This window comes from Armigeres subalbatus, chromosome 2, assembly GCF_024139115.2.
Source record: "Armigeres subalbatus isolate Guangzhou_Male chromosome 2, GZ_Asu_2, whole genome shotgun sequence".
Taxonomy (NCBI): Eukaryota; Metazoa; Arthropoda; class Insecta; order Diptera; family Culicidae; genus Armigeres; species Armigeres subalbatus.
In genome coordinates, this window is record NC_085140.1 from 312818466 (window position 1) to 312841198 (window position 22733).

The 22733-nt window shown below is 39.6% G+C and overlaps 1 protein-coding gene across 6 annotated transcripts in view; it reads right to left on the bottom strand.

Moving 5' to 3' along the window:
• Positions 1-22733, bottom strand: part of LOC134212592 (zinc finger protein chinmo) — a 271941-nt gene that overhangs the window by 220390 nt on the left and 28818 nt on the right. For 3 of the 6 annotated variants that reach the window (XM_062690587.1, XM_062690589.1, XM_062690584.1), the window contains exon 1: positions 3799-4114. The exons of 1 other annotated variant lie outside the window; for it this stretch is intronic. The gene's annotated coding sequence lies outside the window, so the exon portion shown is untranslated. Of the gene's footprint in view, positions 1-3798; positions 4116-22733 lie in introns of those variants that run through there. 2 more of the 6 variants (XM_062690590.1, XM_062690588.1) reach the window with 1 other exon arrangement.

Sequence of the window (22733 nt, forward strand, 5' to 3'; positions counted from 1 at the left end):
GAAAAAGTGATTGGCCGAAAAGGTGAGAAATGCGGGGTGAGAAGTTAGACGTCTCACTTCTCACTCCTCATCTCATAACTCATCTTTGTGAAAAGTTAGAAGTGTGAAGTGACAAGTGAGACGTCTCACTATTCACTTCTTATTTCTCACTTCTCACTGTAAAAAGTGAGAAGTTAGAAGTGAGTTGCGAGTCGTCTCACTTCTCACTTCGCACTACTCACTTTTTACAGTGTGAAGTGAGAAATGAGGAGAGAGGAATGATACGTCTCACTTCTCACTCCTCATTTCTCACTGTGAAACGTGTGAAGTGGGTAGTGAGACGTCTCACTCCTCACATCGCACTTCTCTATTCTCACAGGGAGAAGTGGGAAATAAGTAGTGAGAAGTGGGACATCTCACTTTTCGTGCCTCACTTTTCAAATGACCTATTAGTCAAATGACATGTTTGGTCAAATGACCTATTCAGCCAAATGTCCTATTCGACCAAAAGTCTTATCCTGCCAAATGTCTTATTCGGCCAAATGTCATATTGGACCAAATGACCTATTGGGCAAAATGACCTATTCGGCCGGATGACCCGTTCGGCCAGATGGGTTTCAGCCTGATGGTTTGTTCGGCTTAGTGGCATTCGGCCAAACGACCCTTCCCCCAGTAGAAAACGACTCACAGGCGGCAGTAGGCAGGATCCCGCCCAGGAGATTATGTGCGGAGCATACTGTCACGCTCCGTGTTATGCTGAAGTAGGTCAAAGAATTCCAACAGCCCCCTATTCGATCGGCAAGACACGAAATCACAAACAACCCTTCCAAATAGACGGTAGCCGGGCAAGCAGTGGCAGCCAGATAGCATCGGACGGAGGAACTAAGGTCGCCAAGGGAGCACTGATGGTCACGAAAGAGCGAAAGCAAAAGTAGAAGGAGACCCAAGAGCTCGTAGTGACGGAACCTCAACAAATAAATAGAGAAAGTCAGTAGAAGTCTGATTTCTCAAGGATCTATACCCGAGCAGGAAAAATTACCTCAATGATACCTCATTCTGTTATTGATACCTTACTCTCTGTTCTGAACCAGTCTTGCGTAAGAGGTAAAATACCAAAAAATAATACCAACACGGTGTCGTTATGGGGAGATGTTATTTTTCAAAAATCAGTATCTCTGAAACACCCACCACGCGAAAGTATATGCTCTCCTCTTTCATATAGTGGGTAAACTAAAATGTTCTATCGGGGGATCTAGAAATTTTTTTTTATTTTTTTCACTATTTTTGGTGCAAACTCCATAGAAATCTCAAATGATAGCCGATTAAACCCCCCTAAAAATGTATGGAAAAATGACTCCCGATAGAACATTTTAAAAATGCACCTACGTGAAAGAGGAAAACCTCTACTTTCGTGTAGTGGGTGTTTTAGAGATACTTATTTTTTGAAAATAAGCCTTTTCGGACAAAGACACCGTGCCAAAAATGAATATGCACAATACTTCAGGCATAACATAATCTATTATTACAATACCAAACGCATCACAAATTACTTTTCGTTTGGTATTGAAATACCTAAGAATGTAATGCCTAAAGTATTCTGCATAATAATTTTTGAGATTATTTTTTGGTATTTTACCTCTTATGCAAGGCTAGTTCATAACAGAGTATGGTATCGAGATAGTCGCTCCTGTTCGGGTTGATTGATTTCAAATTTTAAAATTCTGATTAAGTTCAGTTCATACCAAGACCAAGGGGACTCCGTTAACATTTAAGAAGAAGCATTTTCAGCCGACGCGCACTCCTGAGCTGCCAATGACACCTCGTCCATGCTATGTACAACTATTGATGTTTTTGACAGTGTTATGCTATGGTGCTTAAGCTGGGATAAAACCATCAACAAACTTGACCTGTCATAAGACGAGTTTATACAATCCCATTGAATTCCACCACTTAATTGTATCTTGACAGATACGACTTAGTCGAGTCAAGTACGAGACACTGAAGACGGCCTTACCTTTGAGGTCGAAATACGTATCTGTCAAGATACAATTAAGTGGTGGAATTCAATGGGATTGTATAAACTCATCTTATGACAGGTGAAAACATTCCACTAAAAAGCTCAAAATAATTTTCTTAACAAACTTGAATTAAACTATAAAACATTGAAATTATTATTTGCATTTTCTAATAAAAACATGTGCTTGTATTGAAAAATTCTCGACGATTCGATAAACTTTCAAAGTGATTCTATTTTCTAGAACAATAGTTTAAACAAAGTTTTTTTGAAATAATTTGAAAAACAAACTTTTTATATTAATAAGTAATGCGTTTTAGACATACTTGAACAATAACTGTAACTTGAACAGTTAAATATCATTTTTGAATATAGTGACCGATCCTAATTCTGCGTTTTTCTAGAAAAACAAAATGTGAAAGATTGCAATAAATCCCGAAATAGCACTTTGGCACTTGTAGCTACCAAAAAAATCGCAGAATTTGATTCTACGCCCACTGAACATGATATTTTTAAGGGACTGCCCTAAGGGAAAAATGATTGAATTTAATTAGCTAACATATGCGAATTCTAGTATTTTTCGGACATAAGTTCCAACAACAAAATCATAAACAATATGCGCAAGAAAAGCGCACTGGCGACAGTCATGATCAATGACAGCTCTGGAATTCTGTTGACTGACCAAGCAGAGGTGGCTGCTGGGTGGAAGAAGCACTTTGAGTTATTGTTGAATGGACAATTGGACAGAGAGGGCACAAACAGAATCAGGATTGAGGATGATGGGTAAGCTGTGGAGCCACCCACGCACACTAGCAATTCGAAGATCTGGTTTACAGAGAAACGGAACCATCATCAAGGCTTACATGCTCTTTAGTTTTGCGGATGGCATCGACATCATTGGTGTAGATCGCAATGTAAGATGTACAATTGCACGTATGTACCTACAATAGTGTGTGTAGTCATTGAGACATTAGATGGCAGATGACGATTATCATTAAATAAATAAATAAATAAATAAATAGATCCACGTATGTACCTACCCAGAACCTATAGATAAAATCTGTATAAGAACTGGACATATGCAAAATTGCTAGATTCTAATACAAATACTAGCTAACCCGTCGAAATTCGTATCGCCTAAAAAGCACTAACATTTCAAAGTCTTGACGTCTGCCCTGCGATTTGATGTCGTTAAGCCCTTCAGAATGTTATACAAAAATATCTGTTTTATTTGTATGGTAGACCACAACCCTACCAACAAGCTTTGCAAGCTCTTTTTCACAATATGTACCTGTAAAATAAGAGCTTAATTTTTGGAAAAGCAATTTTGCATATGTTAAATCCTCCGGTCCCTTAAGCAAAATTGCATATTACTCATATCAGTTGAAATTTTCAAGGAAAAAAGGACCCAATGCTGAAATATCTATTTAGTCCGTCCGCTCCGTCAAATTGATGTGTTTACCAAAAACCTCATCCATCGCGCTCATATGCGTCAAGGCATAAACTGCGTGCAAATACACTCATTCGAGAACATTATGTTAGTACAGAAACGCGGCCAACCATAAAAGCAGTATTTCATGCACGTACATTTTAACAACAGCTATGTTGTACATCAGACGTCATCCACAAAACAACAGTGGCAGGAGTAATGATTTTATTGCATAGTGATAAAACCCGAGTATCGAACCTACCATCCACATACATCTTCAATAGTTACAGCTTCATACAAAAAAAAACTTGAGACACAGGGAAAAAAACACGGAAACAATGAGGCAATTATGATCGAATTACAGTTAGGCTGTTACCTGGAGTCTAATCGAAGCCGGTCATATTTCGTTCATGGAATCACACGCCCGAAAACAGCCCAACAAAGAAACTGAAGCACCGAATAACAATGGAAGCCGTTCCTCTCAATCTCAACGGCGAAACTACGATTGCCAAATTCTGCACAATTGACGCACTTAGTTGCTGCTCGCACTCGGTTCGCGGTGTAAACAATATGCAAATCTGCATCCCGGTATCAACACCAAGCAATAACTGTTTGCACCGAAACGTTTTGGCACTCGAGGATCCACTTGGACGAGAGCAAAACTGACGGGCTCGTATGCGGACGCACAAACCTACCTAAAATAGGGACACGGCAGGTATTTCCGTCCATCGTCATAGGGGCTAAAACCATCGAAAGGAACGTCCTTTAGCTAGAACTCCACTATAGCAGAACGTATCTCCTGAGCTTACGATTTGATACGGATGAGTTTGTCAAAAAAGTTTCTCTTTTATTGGTTTTCGAGACTATGACGAAAAGACGAAAATACCTGCCTAAACCCTAGGCACTCTTTTGGGATCGATGGTGTGCATTTATCTGCTGTTGAGAGTCAAACACAACAAACGAGCAGCGATGCATACCGAAGCAATGCAAACGGCATTTCATGTGAGATTTTAAATAACAAAAGCCAAAAGTTTGCAGAAGAAAACAATAACAGAGAGTTTTAGATATCCCGCAACAAATGTATATGTGCAGTGGGTGCATTGGTTGGAATACGCGTGCTCTTAGAAGTTGAACATTTCGCTAACTATCAAAAGAGCGTCTTTTTAACCTGAAAGCTCTTACTTTTCGCAGTGTTTTCAGTTTTGACTATTAGTTGGATTTTATTCAGAGCTAATTTATAATCATGTTTAGTGCAAGTAGATCTTCTGGACCTTTGTATATCAAGAAACTCGCGAAAACGTCATTTCAAGGAAATTTTTAATTTTTAAATCCCTCGTTTCGATCTCCTAAAATCGGTTACGCTCGGTACATGCAAGCAGTCCAATCTCAATTGAGTGCACTTTGGAGCCTTATCATGTATAAGAAAACCGAAACTAATGTGTTATTGCATTCGAAGCCGTTTTTCGTTATTCGTAGACATGCTATGTAGATATGGACTGAACGCCTTCAATTTGGTATCTTGAAACCGCAGCGTATGACCCCGTAATCGCTGGATGTATCCATTTGCACTTGCTCCACTTTACGTAGATTGATATCCATCCAACCCATCCAATCTTTCAATTATCGTCTTTAAAGCATTACCGATGATGATCAACGCAGAGAAATGCGATCAGTTCAACATACACACACGAGTCAGATATGCATAATTCAGCTTATTCCGTAAATTTTGTATGCACTGTAAAGCCGCGCCCCGCACTTCATCTGCTGTGTGGGCATGCGAATTTACTATCGAGCAACCACGAGCAACTGTCTGGTAGGTAAACTTTGGAGCACCAAGTTTGAACGATACCGAGACGACGGATGGTGTCAGGTTAAAGAGAAATCCGATATCCGCCACTGACTGGAGGAGGTGCACAATGCAAGCCCCCATCGTAAGTAACCGCAGCCTCGCCGGGTGACAAAAGCAGCATATTTCAAAATCGTTTGTTTATTTTCCGATTGCGCAATCGGAGGTGTCGAACCGGGCCCGGCAACGGATGACACCTGCCCGTTTTCGGAAAGTTAAGTAAACAGTTGTGGTGTAGTCGACGCACTTAGCTCGATGCACGAAAATGTAAGTACTCAGGTATTGGCCGCACCGACAAGTTCAACACTGAGGTGAGTGCGCTAGGGCTATTGTTTGGCTTACGTTGCAAAGGCTGGTTATGGTGGGGATTCTTGACCTACGATTGATGGTTCATATCCACAAAAAGGGTTAAATATCACTGTGAAAGGGCTCAAAAACTTTGGTAAGACAATTATAACGATGTTAGATTTTAATTTTTTAACATGTTACAGGCAAAAATAGAGTATGCAATCAAGGACTGAGCTAGTGCAAAACTTGAACCATTTGAAAATCAGTCTGAAGTGGCCTCTCATTGACGGGAAATTAATCAAAAGCAGAATGAGCTGTGCTCATAGGTTTACTTAACGTAGTAGAGTTTATTTAAATACTTAATCATATCATTCAAATAGTAAATTTGAACGCATTTCATGGTACATATGGATCGAAATAATCACAACTCTACAAGGGGAGGACGCCTGCGTATGCTGGCACTGCATCGTGTGCAAAGACCAATCTCTTCTGCACTGGACGTCCGAGTTGAGTTGAGGTGAATGTCCACAGGAGAATGGTATAATTGGGAATCGGAATGATCTCAACTCAGCATGGTGGGACGCCTGGATTAACTGACTGTGGATCGAGTGCAAGAGCTTCCCCAAGTAACCAAAAGTTCCTTTAAGAGTACTTTTTACGCTTAGTCAGCTACACTGAGCTGTTTAAGCGAAAAACGTACTCTTAAAGGAACTTTTGGTTACTGGGGTCTTTTGCGTAGAAGTGGACGCCCGTCTGAATAATGGTATAATTGTGGATTACAATTCTGCATGGCGGGACGCTCGCATTCACGAACACTGAATCAAGTATTTGTATTTTTTTTCTTTTTTATCTGACTTTTCAGTAATGTGTGATGGGGAAGTGCCCACTTGAGCCAGTCAGTTTTTTTCGAAATCGAGAAGGCGCGAAAACCACATATCTTTTGAAAGCATAAAAGAACATATAAACATTACAAATTAGGTAAAATCTAGAACTGTTTACAGAACTGCTCATATAACAACATCAAAGAGGAGGCCAGCGACATTCAAGATCTTTGATCTCGAGTACAGGAGCTCTCACAAGGGAAGCTTTTACGTGGTGAGATGCCCCCATCCACTGACACTGAATCGGGTTCAAGAGCATTTTCTTCTGTGATGGTGGAACATCCATCAAGAGAATGGTTAAGTTGTGGATCGGAATGATCACAATGCTGTGTGGTGAGACACCTGCATGTACTGGCCGCGAATCGAGTGCAAAAGCTCCACATCTGCCTTGGTGAGACGACCATATGTACTATGTTCTAATTGTAGATCAAAATTAAAAAAAAAAAAAAGCTGCATGATGGGACACCCTCATATAGTGGCATTGGATCAAGTGAAGAAGCTTCTTCATCTGCATTAATGAGACTCCGCAAGAAAAATGGTGTTATTATAAATCGTAGGAATCACATCTCCGCGTGGTGGGATGCTCCCATCTACCGGCAGTGGATTGAGTACACAAGCTACTTCTTCTGTGTTGGTAGGACGCTCGTATTTACTGGCACTGAATCGAGTGCATGAGCTTCTCACCTGGAGAGATTCTACGTGGTGGGACGCTTGCATCCACTTGCAATAACTTTTCCCTATGCATTGGTGTGAAGGCCATCAAAAGAATGGTTTAATTGAAGATCTAAATAATCACAATTCTGCGTAGTGGGGTACTCGTGTGTACTGGCCCTCAATCGAGGACAAGAGATTATCAGCTGCATTGTTGAGAAACACAGAAAAGGATTTGAGATATCGTGGATCCAAATTACCAAAATTCTACGTGGTGAGACGCACAAATATACTGGACTACATCGTGTGCAAGAGCTTTTTCTGATACTCTGGACATCCGCAAGAAGAATAGTATAATTGTGAATCGGAATGATTACAACTCTGCGTGGTAGGACGCCCGCATCTACTGAAAGTAGATCGAGTGCAAGAGCTTCCTCCTATGTGTAGGTAAGATGCCCATCAAAAGAATAGTATAAAAGTGACTTACAACTATGCGTGGTGGGACGCTCGCATTCACAGATATTGAATCGAGTACAAGAACTCGCACTTGAGAAGCTATCAGGCAGTGCAATGCCCGCATCCACTGACATCGGGTTCAAGATATTTTTCCAATGGATTGATGGGACACCGATCAGAAGAATGGTTCAACTGTGAATCAAAATCATCACTATTCTACGTGGTGAGACGCCTGCATGTACTGGCTCTGAATCGAGTGCAAGAGTTTATCATCTGCATTGGTGAGACACCCGCAAAAGGAATGCTCTTTTTTATCAAAATTTTCAAAATTCTCTGCATTGGTGAGACGTCCGCAAGAAGAATTAACTAATTGTGAAAATGATCAACTCTGCATGGTAAGACGGCCGTATCTACTGGCAGTTTATCGAGTGCAAGAGCTTCCTTCTGTACTGGTTGGACACTAGTCAGAAGAATGGTTTAATTGTAGATCAGAATAATAACAGTTCTGCGTGATGAGACGCTCGCATTCACTGCCCAGCCCTGAACCGAGTGTAAGAACTTCTTAGCTCTAGATTGATGAGACACCCGCTAAAAGAATGGCGTAATTATGGATCCAACTTCAATTACCAAAAGTCTTAACGATGACATGCCATCATGTTCTGGCACTCGATCGTGTGCAAGAGCTTTTTCCTCTGCAGTGATGAAACGTCCACAAGAAAAATGATGTAAATGTGAATCGGAATGATCATCTGCATAGTGGGACGCTCGCATTCACTGGCACTGGTGAGAAACCCACAAGAGGAATGGCGTAAATGTGGATCCAACTTCCCAGGCAACACACTTGTCATAGACGTGACTTACGTGACATGTCATAGACGTGATTTGAGTTACTGCTACCAATTCGGTCTGAATTTCTGCGTGGAGGTATGCCCCCATTTATTGGTACTGGTTCATGTGCAAGAACTTCTTCCTCTGCATTGGTGAGACGTCCGCAAGAAGAATGGAAAGATCACGACTCTGCGTGATGAGACTGGCACTGCAGCGAAAGCAGGAGCTTCTCACTTGGTTAACTTCTTTACACACTTAATTTAATTTAAGTTTGTCAATAACAGTATATGCTGAAAAAAATAATAAAATATATTCATCAATTTACTTACGAACCGTCCAAAGGAGGACAAGGTAACCTGGATTTTACAAATGTTTCGCTGGATTTTACAAAATTTCGACAAATCGTGCGATCGTTCTACCGTTCGAAACAAGAGCCAACTCGCACAGAACTTATTACTTTATTACCGGCCGCGCAATGCAAAACACAAAATTTCGACAAATCGCGCGATCGTTCTACCGTCCGAAACAAGAGCCAACACGCACTGAACTCCCTGAAATGAATTTGAAGTATTGCCGTGATTTCAGCAAAGTATATTTTGATTTACTGATTGCTCGGTATATATTTTGACAAGCTCAATCAGAATTTTCTGAACAGAGCTGCTCGGTTATCTATTGACCGATAAACTGTATTTATTTTACAAAACGTTGTATATTTTTCAAAATTAACTTACTTTTCGGTTTAAATTAAGTCTCGATTCAAGTCATCGATGGATTTACTGTGGTTTTATAGCATATTTGAAGAGTAAATCGTTGTCTCCAAGAGTATTACAAAAACCATAATTGTTTCTTGGGTTCTACGTGAGACACCCGAATCCACTGGTACGCAATCGGGTACAGAAGCTTTCTCCTGCAAAAAGAGTTGTGTAATTCTGTGTGCCATTACTACAATTCAACGTGGTGACACGCCCGCATATACTGGTACTGAGTGGAGTGCTGAATGAGACGCTCACAAGGATAATGGCGTAGAATTATCAAAATTCTGAGCCATGCGATGCCTTCATGTTGCGATTCTCAATCGTGTGCAAGATCTTCTTCTACTTCCAAAAAATCACAATTCTGCGTATTGGGACGCTCGCATTTAATGGCAGTAAATCTAGCGCATTGGTAAGGCACCTGCAAGAAAAATGGCGTAATTGCGGATCCGAATTATCATATCTCTGCGTTGTGGGTCGATTTCGTGTACAGACACTGGATTGTGTCCAAGAGCTTCTTCATCTTCATTGGCGAGATGCTCACAAGAAGAATCATGTAATCAGAAATCAGAATGTACAAAATTCTGTTTGAAAAAACGCACGCATGTACTGGTTCTGAATCAAGTGCAAGAGCTACTTTCTTTGCGTTGGTGGGACGCCCGAAACAATAATTGTGCAACACGTTCGAAACGTTTCTGTTGCCAAAATCGGGATCTAAGTGTTTTTCTTGTAGTTTTTGATGCGATTTTTTTACTTCTTTTTGACGCGGATTCTGAGAAAAAACAAACCTTTTATGCAGATCATAAGATTTACGAGGTTTAAAAAGAAAAACATGAAAATAAAAATAATTAAAAATTGTGATACCGAAATCGAATGGATTTGTTGCAAAAATCGAATGTTGCCAAAACCGAATTCAATATTAATTACTTATTCGTTATGGAGTTGCAATGCGAAATTTAAAAAAAAAATCGCTCGGTTCTCATTTGAATTCAAGCGATTTGTGGTTCTATTTGATTATCCGTAAGATTTCTGTCAAACTCACTAAAATTAACGAATTATCATTTCCATGTAAATGCTTTATTTTATCCCACCCTTTGCGTGTTTTGCTCAGGCCTATTTTTAAAACACATTTTGTTAGAAAGTAAATACAAACGTCACTAAATCTATTTCAACGCTAATCTCTTATGATTTTTGTACTGTGCAAACTGGAATTCAAAAGCATTCATTTCCAATGGATCCATTGCTGGCATGTCACTCTACTTTCTAACAAATAATTTCTTCACCACTATAGCATGAAACTCCCAAATTTAAAACGAACGTTCTCTTTGAGTAAACGTTCTAATACTTGAACTGATTCTAAAACTCAGTCGCAGTATGTTGATTTCAAATTTTGGTAAGTATTCATCACATCACTCGATGTTGTCGAAATTGTGCACACTTCCGCATTCTCCATCTTGACCACCAAAAACAACTCAAATGCGAAATATAAAAACGCAACAAGATCACCAAAAAGCAAAAAAAAACAAGCGCAGTTTAAATCCCCACATCCACAACCATGCACCGCACAACACGATGATCGCCGTCACCAGGCCCCATCATCATCATCGGCCCGAAGCAAACAAGCTCAATGTCGAAAAGAGCATCCATCCGAAAACAAATATTATGCAATCAGCTCGCGAGCTCCGTGCATCGTGAATGAAATTTGACAATCGACTACGTTGCGCTGCGTTGCTTTCCAGGGCTGATGCAGTCGGTTAGCTCCGCTTCGTTCTCGGGTGTTGTTTTTCTTCCGTGCGACGACTATATCTATCTCGAATACGAACGATTATGATGATTACGATGATGATGATGGTGGGGCCCCGTGATGGTCATTCCTCTAAGTCAAGAACGTATTTAGTGTCATCAGGCCATCATTCGGCTACCAATCGCGACAACAGTCATTTGAGCTGTCGAAAAAGCTGGGTGACTTTTTGTGTTTCTAATCTGGTGGCGGCACCCAATCATTTTTACAATACATACAATACTGTGAATGGGTTAACGAAAAACACCTCGAGACGATAGCGCCGCGTCCGGAGGTTGGAAAACCATGTGTGCGTGTGGGTGGTGTGATGGTCAGCAGAGCGCCTGCGGTTGACAAACACGGAACTTGCACGAAAAATGCCAACGCAATTCCAGTTCCATGTGCGTTCAATGATATTCAATATTTTTGATATGTTGGTTACTATGGGGAGTACGAGGTAAAATGTAAATCAGACACGTATGTTAATTATGCCAATGACCTTATTTTGTCAATACTTCTATGTTTTATGTATTCTTATAGATATTCAAAACCTTTTGACAGTGACCTCATTTTCGCAACTTGGTGTCTAGAAGTATCTTCTTCTTCACCACTTGTATCTTCCAGCTGAACAAATCTCGCTTAATTTTTCAAAAGGACCTAAATAACATTTTTTTCATGATTTAATTTGAGTACTGCAATCGAAAGCTTTCATGTTTTTCTGTTGATTGCGCTATTCAAATTAATTCATGAAAAAAATGTTACTTAGGTCCTTTTGAAAAGTTAAGCGAGAAATAAGCCAATAAATTTACCGGCCATTTAAAAAAAAAATAGTTCGGGATTCTGCAAGACGTAAGCCAGGTATAGTTCTACCAAGCCCCCGTTTCCCCATAACGCTGACTATTTATTTCCACCTTTTCAAAACGAAAAAAATATTTCCGCATCGGCCTATGCTTTATTTTTGTTCTGTTTTGCTTAAGCCAGCAATCCACCTCCACCGACGATGACGGCGAACAGAGCAACGCGTTTCCAATTTTCGCAGCCACACCGAATTTAACCCACCCACCCAGCCGATCGACCGACCCCGTTCATCCACCCACCCGCCGACCCACCGTCAACGGGGAGAAAAGTTGTTATTTTGTATGATGGGGTGTTGTTTGGTCGAACGAACGGACGAAACAACGAGGTACATATTATATACGGTGAGGCTTTTTTTTTCGACGTTCAGACGATCTCGCAATGATAGCAGCACCTTCTTCCTGCTGCACAATAACATCGGCAGCAGCAGCAACAACAAGCAACATCACCATTGATGATGACGACAACAACGACGGGCACGGTGTGTGGCGTAGGCTGAAGCAAACATTTTGGATAGAAGCTTGTTTGAAAATTACCCTTCCTAATTCGGAGCCAGCAGTCAGTCGTCGTACAGTCCGCGGCGGCGGCGGTGGCCGTTCTGCGAAATGGGGAAAAACATGCCCGATGATGGGTTTGATACCGCGGAGACTTCAGATAGAGCACAGTGCAGAACGGTTTGTTTTTGCAAACGTTGGCTCGTCTGGAGTTTTCCGCGGAGGTTCCTACACGTACATTGCCGAGTTCGGTTCGGTATCGATCCGATTCGGTAGTGGGAGTAGGAAAAATCGAGAGTTTCGTATTGATGTTCGGTTAACAGTTGGAGGGAATTACAATAATGCATTTGCTTGATTATTGTCAATAATCTTTCAAATGAGATTAATGATCTTAAAACTAGGCAACCGCCTTTTGCAGCAATTTTTGCGTCTATTTACACTTTATTCAACTATCGCTCAGAATATTCGATGACTGTTAAATTGATGTAGGTATCTCACTATCGAAGATATATTTTTTTGCACATACATACCTAGGGGGATTGACGGGTTTGGCAGGTTTTGTTCTTTTATTATCAGGGATGTTTTGACGTGAACTACGTCTAAGGGGAAGAATCGGATACAGGGTGTAAAATGAAAATTTCAAAATTGGGGACCGTCACGAAATCATGTAAGATTTGTAACATTAATAGATGTTTTATCCTTCAATTGATTTTGAAGATTTATATAAAAATCGATTCGCAAACTCTCCACCAATTTATCAGTAGTATTTAAACTTTTGAGTATCGAAGCTAAACTATTGAAAATTTTAGTTCATTCATGCATTATGTATCTCCTCCTTTTTTTGCCTTTCTCGTATTTTATGACTAATTATGCTCAAATTTGGCCTAAACAGTCTTTGCATATCCAAAAATATTGTGGCCACATTTCATAAAATTTGGTCGACAGAAACCCCCCTGACAATAATAGAACAAAACCTGCCAAAGCCGTCTTTCCCCCTATTTGGAGCTTGAGAATTAGTGCAGAGAACAATGCTGTAAATTGGCAGCAACAATCACTGAGATAGAGGAATAGTAAAGTTGCGATACCATGCGTCTCCATCTGTTTGTATCCTAAATTTTCCAAAACTCTGATCCTGCGTTTCAAGATACATAATAATTCAAATAAAATTAAGCAAATTATGTATTGGGGAGTTTCTGGAATTTTGGTTTTTCTTATACATCAAGGTAAAAAGGTGAGATAGGAATAGAGAAATTCATTTATTGGAATCTCAGCGGATACGTGTATTTCAACAACAGCTGCAAAATTTTGCCAGATCAGTTGCAGTCGTAAATAGAATCAGTCAGCATCCGGAATATGAAAATGCTGGTGATGCAACAAAGTCACCTGCTACGCTAGCCAGCAAAATAATTTGGAAAAGTCGAAATGTTGTTAGCTTGCATTTCCCGCGGAGATGCTAGAAATCCTCTGGGTCCTACACAAATGATGCTTTTTATGATGGCAACAATATTAAAGCACAATTTGTATGGGTGATATTTTTTTCATCTATCGTTTATTTGGAAGGCTTATTTACCGTGGAGCGTTACGGAGTTGAAATCATGTTTTTCAATAAAGTTTTCATGTTTCTTGTTAGTTTTGTTTTTCACTAATGTTAGTTTTGGAGAACTGAAAGACTCGCGGTTTGGTCGAGGGTAGGGAATACAATAATACAGTAGGAAAGGAAGGAAATTTAGGGTGCTTATTTAATTAATTACAATTCTAATGTTTGACATTCTTGGAAATGTTTCACATCTGCAACGGGACAAACAAACTATTTTTGGGAGACAACAACAAGAGAAAGATATACGAAAGGGACTACCGACAGACATTAAAATGGACAACAAGAGGAAGACATTCGTGATGGGGTATGACAGACAAGGAGATGGACAGACTTTGATTACAGTCTAACATCTGCAACTTTCAAAAATTGGTAAACAAGGAACATGTACTCAAGATCAAGACCCTCCAACTCTTCCCTAATAGGCTTCAGTTGTTTTCCTCGGACCTGGAGATGCTCAGTTGGTGTGCTCCTCGGACGCCCACAATCAATGCATGATGAGTAGTGTGTTTGTTTTGATACTTAGAAGCGGCACAAAATCTGGATTTATTTTCCTGCTGTCTATAGCAGAGAATAATTTGCTTTGATACAGGGATACAATGCGTGCTTATTTGGTGCATTGCTCAATCAGTACATGTTTGGAACTGTTTTATTTTGCACCACATTCTGGTTCTAGTAGCAATGCCGCTGCTAATATCCTCACTGGCTTTAAGTAAACGAAATTGTTTCGCGTTTTTTTGATCAGCTTCCTATATGAAAATAACATTTACCTAAACATTTAATTAAATCGTTTTTTTAACGGGCAAGCGTTACATTGCGTTACGCTTAAAATGCACATCGTTGAAAATCTCAGAACACACACACACACAAAATTTACATCAAAAGTGTCAACTTAAAACACAAGATTCTTTCTATTGGGGCATGCCAATCGAAAGTTAAGACTTCGCCTCGACTTAATTGACCAGCGGAACATGCAAACTTGACTTCGAGATTTTGGGGTGTCCAAAATGTGAATATTTAAGGGTGGTCCCTTAAATATTTACATTTTGGACATATGTGGACAATATGTTGTTCTGCTAAAATTAGCAGATAAAATTAAAATTTTGGAAGACAACTGATGCCCATTTCATATATCTGTTTTATAAAGAACTTCCATCTATGATTTTCCCTTGTTTCGAACGTGCCTTTAGGTAGATATATTCTGATATTTGTAAGCACTTCCACTAAGCTTTATTTTTTGTTTAACATGTAGAAATTTTAATTCGGACGGCATTTTAAGGTCACTCCTCACGGAATCCATGTTTCAAAATGCTCGCGTTTTCGGGGGAAGCAACGGAAGCAACGCCGCCTCCGTATCGAGTGGTGTGGCCCCGAAAACGCGAGCACTTTGAAACTGGGATTCCGTGAAGAGTGACCTTAAGGACGTATGATATACGGAACCAGCACCAGTTTCATATTTTTTTTATTACCTATCCAGCTTTTTGCGATAAAGGGAAGTAAAAATGTCAAGCCGCATCTACCTGTCAAAAATTACAGTGATCAGTGTCAAAAATTACAGTGACTACAGTGATTACAGTTTCAAACCTTTATTGGTTGCTTTTTTAACTTTATTTGTGTTTTTTAATCTTTATTGGTTGCCATTACTGTGCTTAAATTTTAGGAATCTGGAGAAGGATTGATTAGCCGAGAATCATTCGGATGAAAGTCGTTGCACTGATTGTCACTTGAACAGAAAGTCATTTGACCGAATTGAGCGTTGAATAGGAATGGATATTGGGCTGTTGAATTTCGGTAGTCAAACAGGCCGAACAAGTCAAACGGCACGGCAGAAAGCGTCGTTTGGCCGAAAATGTGGTTCGACCGAACAGAACTTTTAGCCGAAATTCCGATTGATCGAGATGGTCATTTAGCAGAACCGGTCATTTGGCCGAAAATGTCATTTGAATGATCTGGTCATACGATCGTAAATATCGTTTGCCGAACGGGTCATATGTCCGAGAATGAGGTTTAGCCGATCAAATGGTAAAACCAAGAAAAACATTCGATCAAGCAGGTTGTTTGACCGAATAAGCCATTTCAGATTGAGCCGAACGTGTTGTTTGGTCTAAAAAAAATCATTTAAACAAATAGATCAAATAAAAACAAACACATTACAAAACAAATGATGCGAAAATGAAAAAAAATACGATCTTAGATCTCTTTTCTTATATCGCACTTCTTATTTTTCACTTCTCATTTCATTTTTTTCACTTCTCATTAATAATTCCACACTTTCACACAAATAGTGAGACGTCTTACTAATCACTTATCACTTCACACTTCTCATTCTCTCTAATCACTTGAGAAGTAAAAAAAATAGATCACTCCTCACTTCATTTCGCACTTGTTACTTCTCATTTTTCATCCTTATTTTTCACTGTGAGAAGTCAAAATGTGAAGCGAGAACTGATTGGTGATAAATAAGAAGTAAGAACTAAAAAAAGTAGATTGGGAAACGAAAAATAAATAATTAAAAGTGGGAAATAAGAAGTGATTTTGTCAAAAGTAGAGTGTGGCAATTTTTAATCATCACTATCAGCACACTAAAATTTTGCCACGGACATAAAGCGACATACTTTAAAGTAGCCATGCATATGTATTATGTATACAGTAGGGTGCCAATGGAATGTATGGGAAAAATTTGACCATCGAATTTCAAAAACGGATAGTGCTCATCTCCTCGAAAAAAGTCCCTATGCAAAGTTTCAGCTCAATCTGACTTCGTTAAGTGTTTGACCAAAGCGGTCAAAGTTTGACTATTTTGAAACACGAAAATTTCCCAAGGGGGTGAGGGGTGGTTTACAGGAAAAATCCAAAACCGATTTTTTTATGCCCAATGTCTTAGAAATGCATTAAAGGTCGAGATCTGGCGCTAGCCAAAAAAAAATTTACTTTTTGAAACTTAATTTTTTTTTGGAATCTCAACGTTTCATGCATTTTGAGACATTTGGCATCAATTTTCTTTTTTTAATTTTTAATTTTTAATTTTTCAAGTCCCAAAAAGTCATTCTTTTCATTTTTTTTCCGAGATAACACCAGATCTCGACGTTTCATGCATTTCTAAGACATCTGGCATCAAAAAAATCGACTTCGAATTTTTCCTGTACCCCCGTGTTTCAAAATAGTCAAACTTTGACCGCTGTGTTCAAACACTTAACGAAGTCCGATTGAGCTGAAATTTTGCATAGGGATTTTTTTCGAGCAGATGAAACTTTTGAGCACTACCCGCATTTGAAATTTGAATAGTTGATTTTCATTGGCACCCTATAAAGTACATAAAGTCTTTGAGCTAAGATCCACTATCTGTGATTTTTGCATAATTTTTTTTGTAGTGTGTTTGTTTTCATCCGGTCTGAATGTCACTAGGCCGAACAAACCATTAGGCCGAACCCCATCTGGCCGAAAGTCATTTGGCCAAACGGGTCATCCGACCGAATAGGTCATTTGGCCGAATAGGTCATTTGGACGAATAGGTCATATGGCCGAATAGGTCATTTGACCGAATAGGTCATTTGACCGAATAGGTCATTTGGTTGAATAAAACATTTGGCCGAATAGGACAATTGGCCGAATATGATATTTGGCCGAATAGGACATTTGGCCGAATAGGACAATTGGCTGAATAAATCATTTGGACCAATAGTTTATTTGGCTGAATAGGTCACTTGGCCAAATAGGCCATTTGGCCGAATAGGTCATTTGAAAAGTGAGAAATGAGGTGTGAAAAGTGAGACGTCTCACCTATGTCCTATTCAGCCAAACGACCTTCGTTCTAATTGTTTATTCGGCCAAACAACTTTCGGCCTAGCTTTCGGCCAAATGGCATTCAGCAGAACGGAGTGTTTTGTGCGACAATTTGTATGAAATCAGCCCAAGATTTGTTTTATGAAACTGCAGGAAATAAAATCAAACAATACTGCTGTTCCAGTAGGAATGAGAATAAGTCAGTTCTTTTCCAGAAAAATATATAAGCTCTTTTAGTGGAATGTATTCAACCGTCTAAGACGAATTAAGCACTCCCCAGACAACCAGAATGCATGCATAATTGAATTGTTTTTCTGTTATGCGATGCCTTTGCGCACAAATTTCATCGCATAATAGTCGCGAAAACGCTTTTAACGTACAAAAGTGGAGGCGATAGATATGTATTTCTTATCCGACGTTGCACGGTAGTGTATGCGATGTGCACGATTTTTAGGCGAGTTTGTTCGTTATACATTGCGATGTAGTTTGTGATAACAAACTATGTTTGACAGATAATCCGATTTCATTTGGGTTTGTTTGCAGGAATATGCGATGTCAACAAATGAAGCTTGAATAAACTCGTAAAATAGCCTACTGTGCGGGAAAAGATATAAATGAACTGATGAAATTCGCACCACAATGCGATTTTGATGAAATATGGATCGGTAAACGATATTAATCGTGCATTCTTATGCGATGTGTGGTTGTCTGGGTCTCCATTTAATTCCACCAGTTAATTTTCGTTATCTTTGCAGATACGTATTTCGACCACAACTGTGTGGTCGTCTTCAGTGTCTCGTACTTGACTCAACTTAGTTCAGTTCTTTTGTTCGAGCAGTGTCATGGTTTATACTGCATTTGGATTGAAAGCGATGCAAGTATAGGATTTTTGCTTAGAGCAAAAGTTAGAATCTAGATAGCTTGTGTTTAGTTTGGCACAAGTTCAAAATTCTGATTTTGTTTTTCCTGCTGTTAACATAAAAAAAATACAATCAGCAACATCATTGTGTCATTTTGTTTAGAAATGGCACATGTAGCGGATTTGTTTTTCTACTGTGTTGAGTCGTGTTTAGGTTTGTACGGATTCTTCTGGATTTGTTTGTTTGTTCAAATCAGAATCAATAAGTGCATGTTGGGTTCATTTTTTCAGTGCGCTAGTCCATTTGGAAGAAGGAAGGCTATTTGGCCGAAAGTCATTCGACTAAAAGTCGTTTTATATAAGGTCACTGGGTGTTTGGCCGAAAAATACAATAGGCCGTGAGTCATCTGACCAAAAACGTCAGTTGGCTGAAATGGACATATGACCAAAAATGTCGTTTGCAGTGTTGGTACAATCAAGCTCAAATCTGGTTCATCGAAGCCTTATGCGCGAGCTAAGCTGCTCGAGACTCTGCCGGGAAAGCATAGCGCTTGAGTTTTTCTCGCAGAATCGCATTGTTTCGCTCATTCGCCGAGAAGTGATTTCGCTCCAAAAAGTATCAAAACCCAATCGAAGCGTTTTTTATTTTTACGTATGGATATTAACCATTCTTTTGAGCAAAGACAGTTAATTCGATGAGCTCTAAGAAGAGGAACACGTAGAAATCATGCCATGATGCAAATCACGAACGATTATGTGAGTCATGAGTCGGATTGGGTTTAACTTGTGCCTAATTTGAATCGTGGATGAGATTTGAGAATTTGAGTTTTTCCAACACTAATCGTTTTGCTGAAACCATCGTTTGGCCGAACAGGACATTTTCCCGAAAAAGTCTTCAGCCCGAATCTGTTATTATGCCAAAAATATCGTTTGACATAAAAGCCATTTGACTAAAAATGTTATTTAGCCGAAGGGATCATAGGCTAAAAATGTCGTTAGGTCGAACAATACGGCCGTAGATGACGTTTGCTGAAAGGGTCATGTGGCCGAAAATGTCGTTTGGCCGACCAATAGTAAATGTGAAAAGTGTGGTGAAGTTGTTCATAATATTTGAGAAGTCGGAAATAATAAATAATAATAAACAGGCAGTGAGCAGTGATCAATCTCATTTCCCACTTCCCGTTCTTCATTTCTCATTCCTCATTGTGAAAATTGAGAAGTGAAATATAAGAAGTAAGGTTAAATTACTTCTTACCTCTCACTTCCTATTTATCTTTTCTCACAATTAGAAGTAAGAAGAGAGAATTAGGAAATGAGAAATGAGATTGGAGAAGACATCTCACTTCTTATTTCTCTCTTACGGGAAGTGATAAGCAAGAAGTCTCTCTTCTAACTTTTCGATCCTCATATGTTACTTCTCATTTCTTACTTCTAATTTCGCAATTCTCACTTTTCACAGTGTGCAATGAGAAGGGAAGAGTGAGAAGACTCACTTGTCATTTCTCATTCTGCATTCCTTACTTCTGACTTTGCACTTTTTGATTTTTGCGGTGAAAAGTGGAAAATTATGAGTGGCGTTCCACTTCTCACTTCTGATTTCTCACTTCTTATTTTTATTTCACTCTACCGTCATGCGGACATTTTGAAACAAGAATTATAACGTGACCTACTCTCAAATTGCCATTATCACCATTCGTGTTATTGTTGATAGTTGGACGGCAACTTTCTGTTTCAAATTTGCCGTTTGACAATTATTTTCCTTTTAGTTTTTTTTTAGAAAATCAAAAATCCAAAGTAGCCCCGGAGTCAAAAGAAGCCCCGCACGACGGTATTCATTTCTAAATTCTCAATTATCATGAATTATTTCACGTTCATCACATCCACTATTGTTCGGCCAACCAACATTTTTAAGCCAACATATGACCCTTTCAACAAACAACAGTTACAGTCATATGACTTGTTCGTCAAAATAATATTTTCGCTTTTCGGCCATTTGACTTCTTCAGTCAAACGACATTTCGGCAAAATTACCCATTCTGGAAAACAACCATTTCAGCCCAACGTCTTTTTCGACCAAATGACTATCGGCCAGAAGGGTTAGTGGTTCCTTCGGCAATTTTTTTTTTTTATTTCTTTATTAAAGAGGCTTGCAGCCCAGGTCGGCCAAATATCATAATTTGCTAATAGCCATCGGCAAAACGGATTTAGGCCGTATACATTTCGGGTAAACGGGCCTTCCCCGTTTTGAAGTGACTTCAATTCCACATTTGTTTTCCTGCTATCTACAGCAGAAATTTAAATCCATAAGTGTTTGCTGCCTTGAGTTTTGTTTAGTACGACAATCAATTTAGAGGCGGAAGTGTTGCATAGTTTTTCAAAGCCTAACCAAAAGGTACCTGGTACAGAGAAAATTATTTGAAATTTACAAAAGGATAGAATTGAACGGTGCAAAAAGCAAAAAAAAAAAGTACAAGCAAAAAAGAGAAGCACAAAAATGAAAAAAGATGATCGTTGGCGTGTTGTTTCTACCCGCAGAAACTTGTTCTTGATGGCCTTCTATGGTTGCTCCTGAAAAGTCTGATTTAAGTTCTGTAAGCCACAACTGGCTCTGTCAAGTGTGTCCGTGTCAAGCTCAGAAAGCCAAAACGTTAGTTTTACGGACTGGTATTGATCAGGGACATAATTTGTGGACGCTATAGCGTTAGAAAACTCTTGCTAAGAAGAAAATATTATGTAGTTCCTAGTTGCATTGCATTGCAATGTAATTTTGAGAGATGGTAAGATTCGGCACGTGTTTGAAAATGTGGAAATGCAGCCCTCCATCTTGCAGAAAGCTACGCAGAGCAACAAGCGTTAAAGGATCATCCGGTAGCGCGTTTCAGATGTACTTTGGTATCCCGTGATTTTCTGGTTGAAATTGTGTTTGAAACAGTGGCAGACGACCGTACTCTACAACGTTCTGTATAATGCAAACAATGTGAGATTTCCATAAGAGCTCCCACTAAAACTGAAAGCAGAATGCCGTGTGCCGGGTTAAAGGAAAGAGTACTACATATTAGTTTTAAATAACGGGGAGATCTATCCAGGTGTTGGAGTTCCTTTGAATTTGCGAGCAAGGCTTTCCTTTAATAAAACATTTGACATCTGGTTCGATAACGATTGAGATGTACTGCTCGGTTTAAGAGCTGACTTCGGCAAGTGGTTAGGAGGCGGATTATCAGGGATGGCGTAGTGTCCTGAAACCGGACGAGCGTAGTCAATGCTGGAGTTCTAGTGGAGATCCTTTGGATCCGGTGATGTGGAAGTTTCTCTGATTTGGGGGAACCTGAAAGCTGGCAGAATCAGAGCAGAGGATAAATATTGGGCCTGCTTCAGAGGAAAATGCAGAGTTCTCCGGTGGGAAGCTCCCTAAAGCTGTTGCCAGAAATATCAACGCTTACCCTTCTTTTAGTGCCTGAATTACCTATCCGTGTAGTAGTGCAAATATATATAGGATAGTGCGTTCTCAACAGGTTGAGAACCGAGGCCAACAAAATCGTCGATTCATCGTTATTCGTTACAGCTCCGGGAAAATTTAATCATAACTTAATCAGTGTTTGCAATCCTTTTTCTGCATCAGCTAATCATAATTTGTTCAGGATAGCTAGCAAAAACTTTCTTGATGTTCTTAAAATGTTTTTTGTTGACTCGATATTCAATACAACTCGTTAGATCGTATAGTGGTTGGCCTTGTTAAAAACCATCCCAAATAACAAAGGTACAGCGTCATCTGCCAAAAAGCAGCATTTCGCGAAATTGATGTTAAAATCACGTGCTCCCAAAAACGCAAACCACAACGTTCTATGCGAGCCAGGACGACACAGGATCCTTATAAGAGACACCGCTTTCTGAAAACAGTATCTACTATCGAACCTCGATCCAATTGGAACTCTAATGCGGAAACAGTCAGAGTAGAATGGCAGGATTCAAGTGAGGTGGTGCCACTGCTTCGAAGGGGAGCGTAAAATGCAGGAAGTGACCGCGTGTGTGCTGCACACGGCGCCCTCCTATTGTTGCCACGCTCTTCCTATATACGTTCCTACATATGCAAGGACGACGACGACGACAACAAGCAACAACGGCCGGTGGGGTTGGTTGATCCTCCGTACCTTGTGAGCCTTTTCCAAAAATACATGTTGGCTAGTTATTCTTTCTTCCTGCTAGGAAGTAAAAATAAAAAGGAATAATTTTTGGATTAGCATATG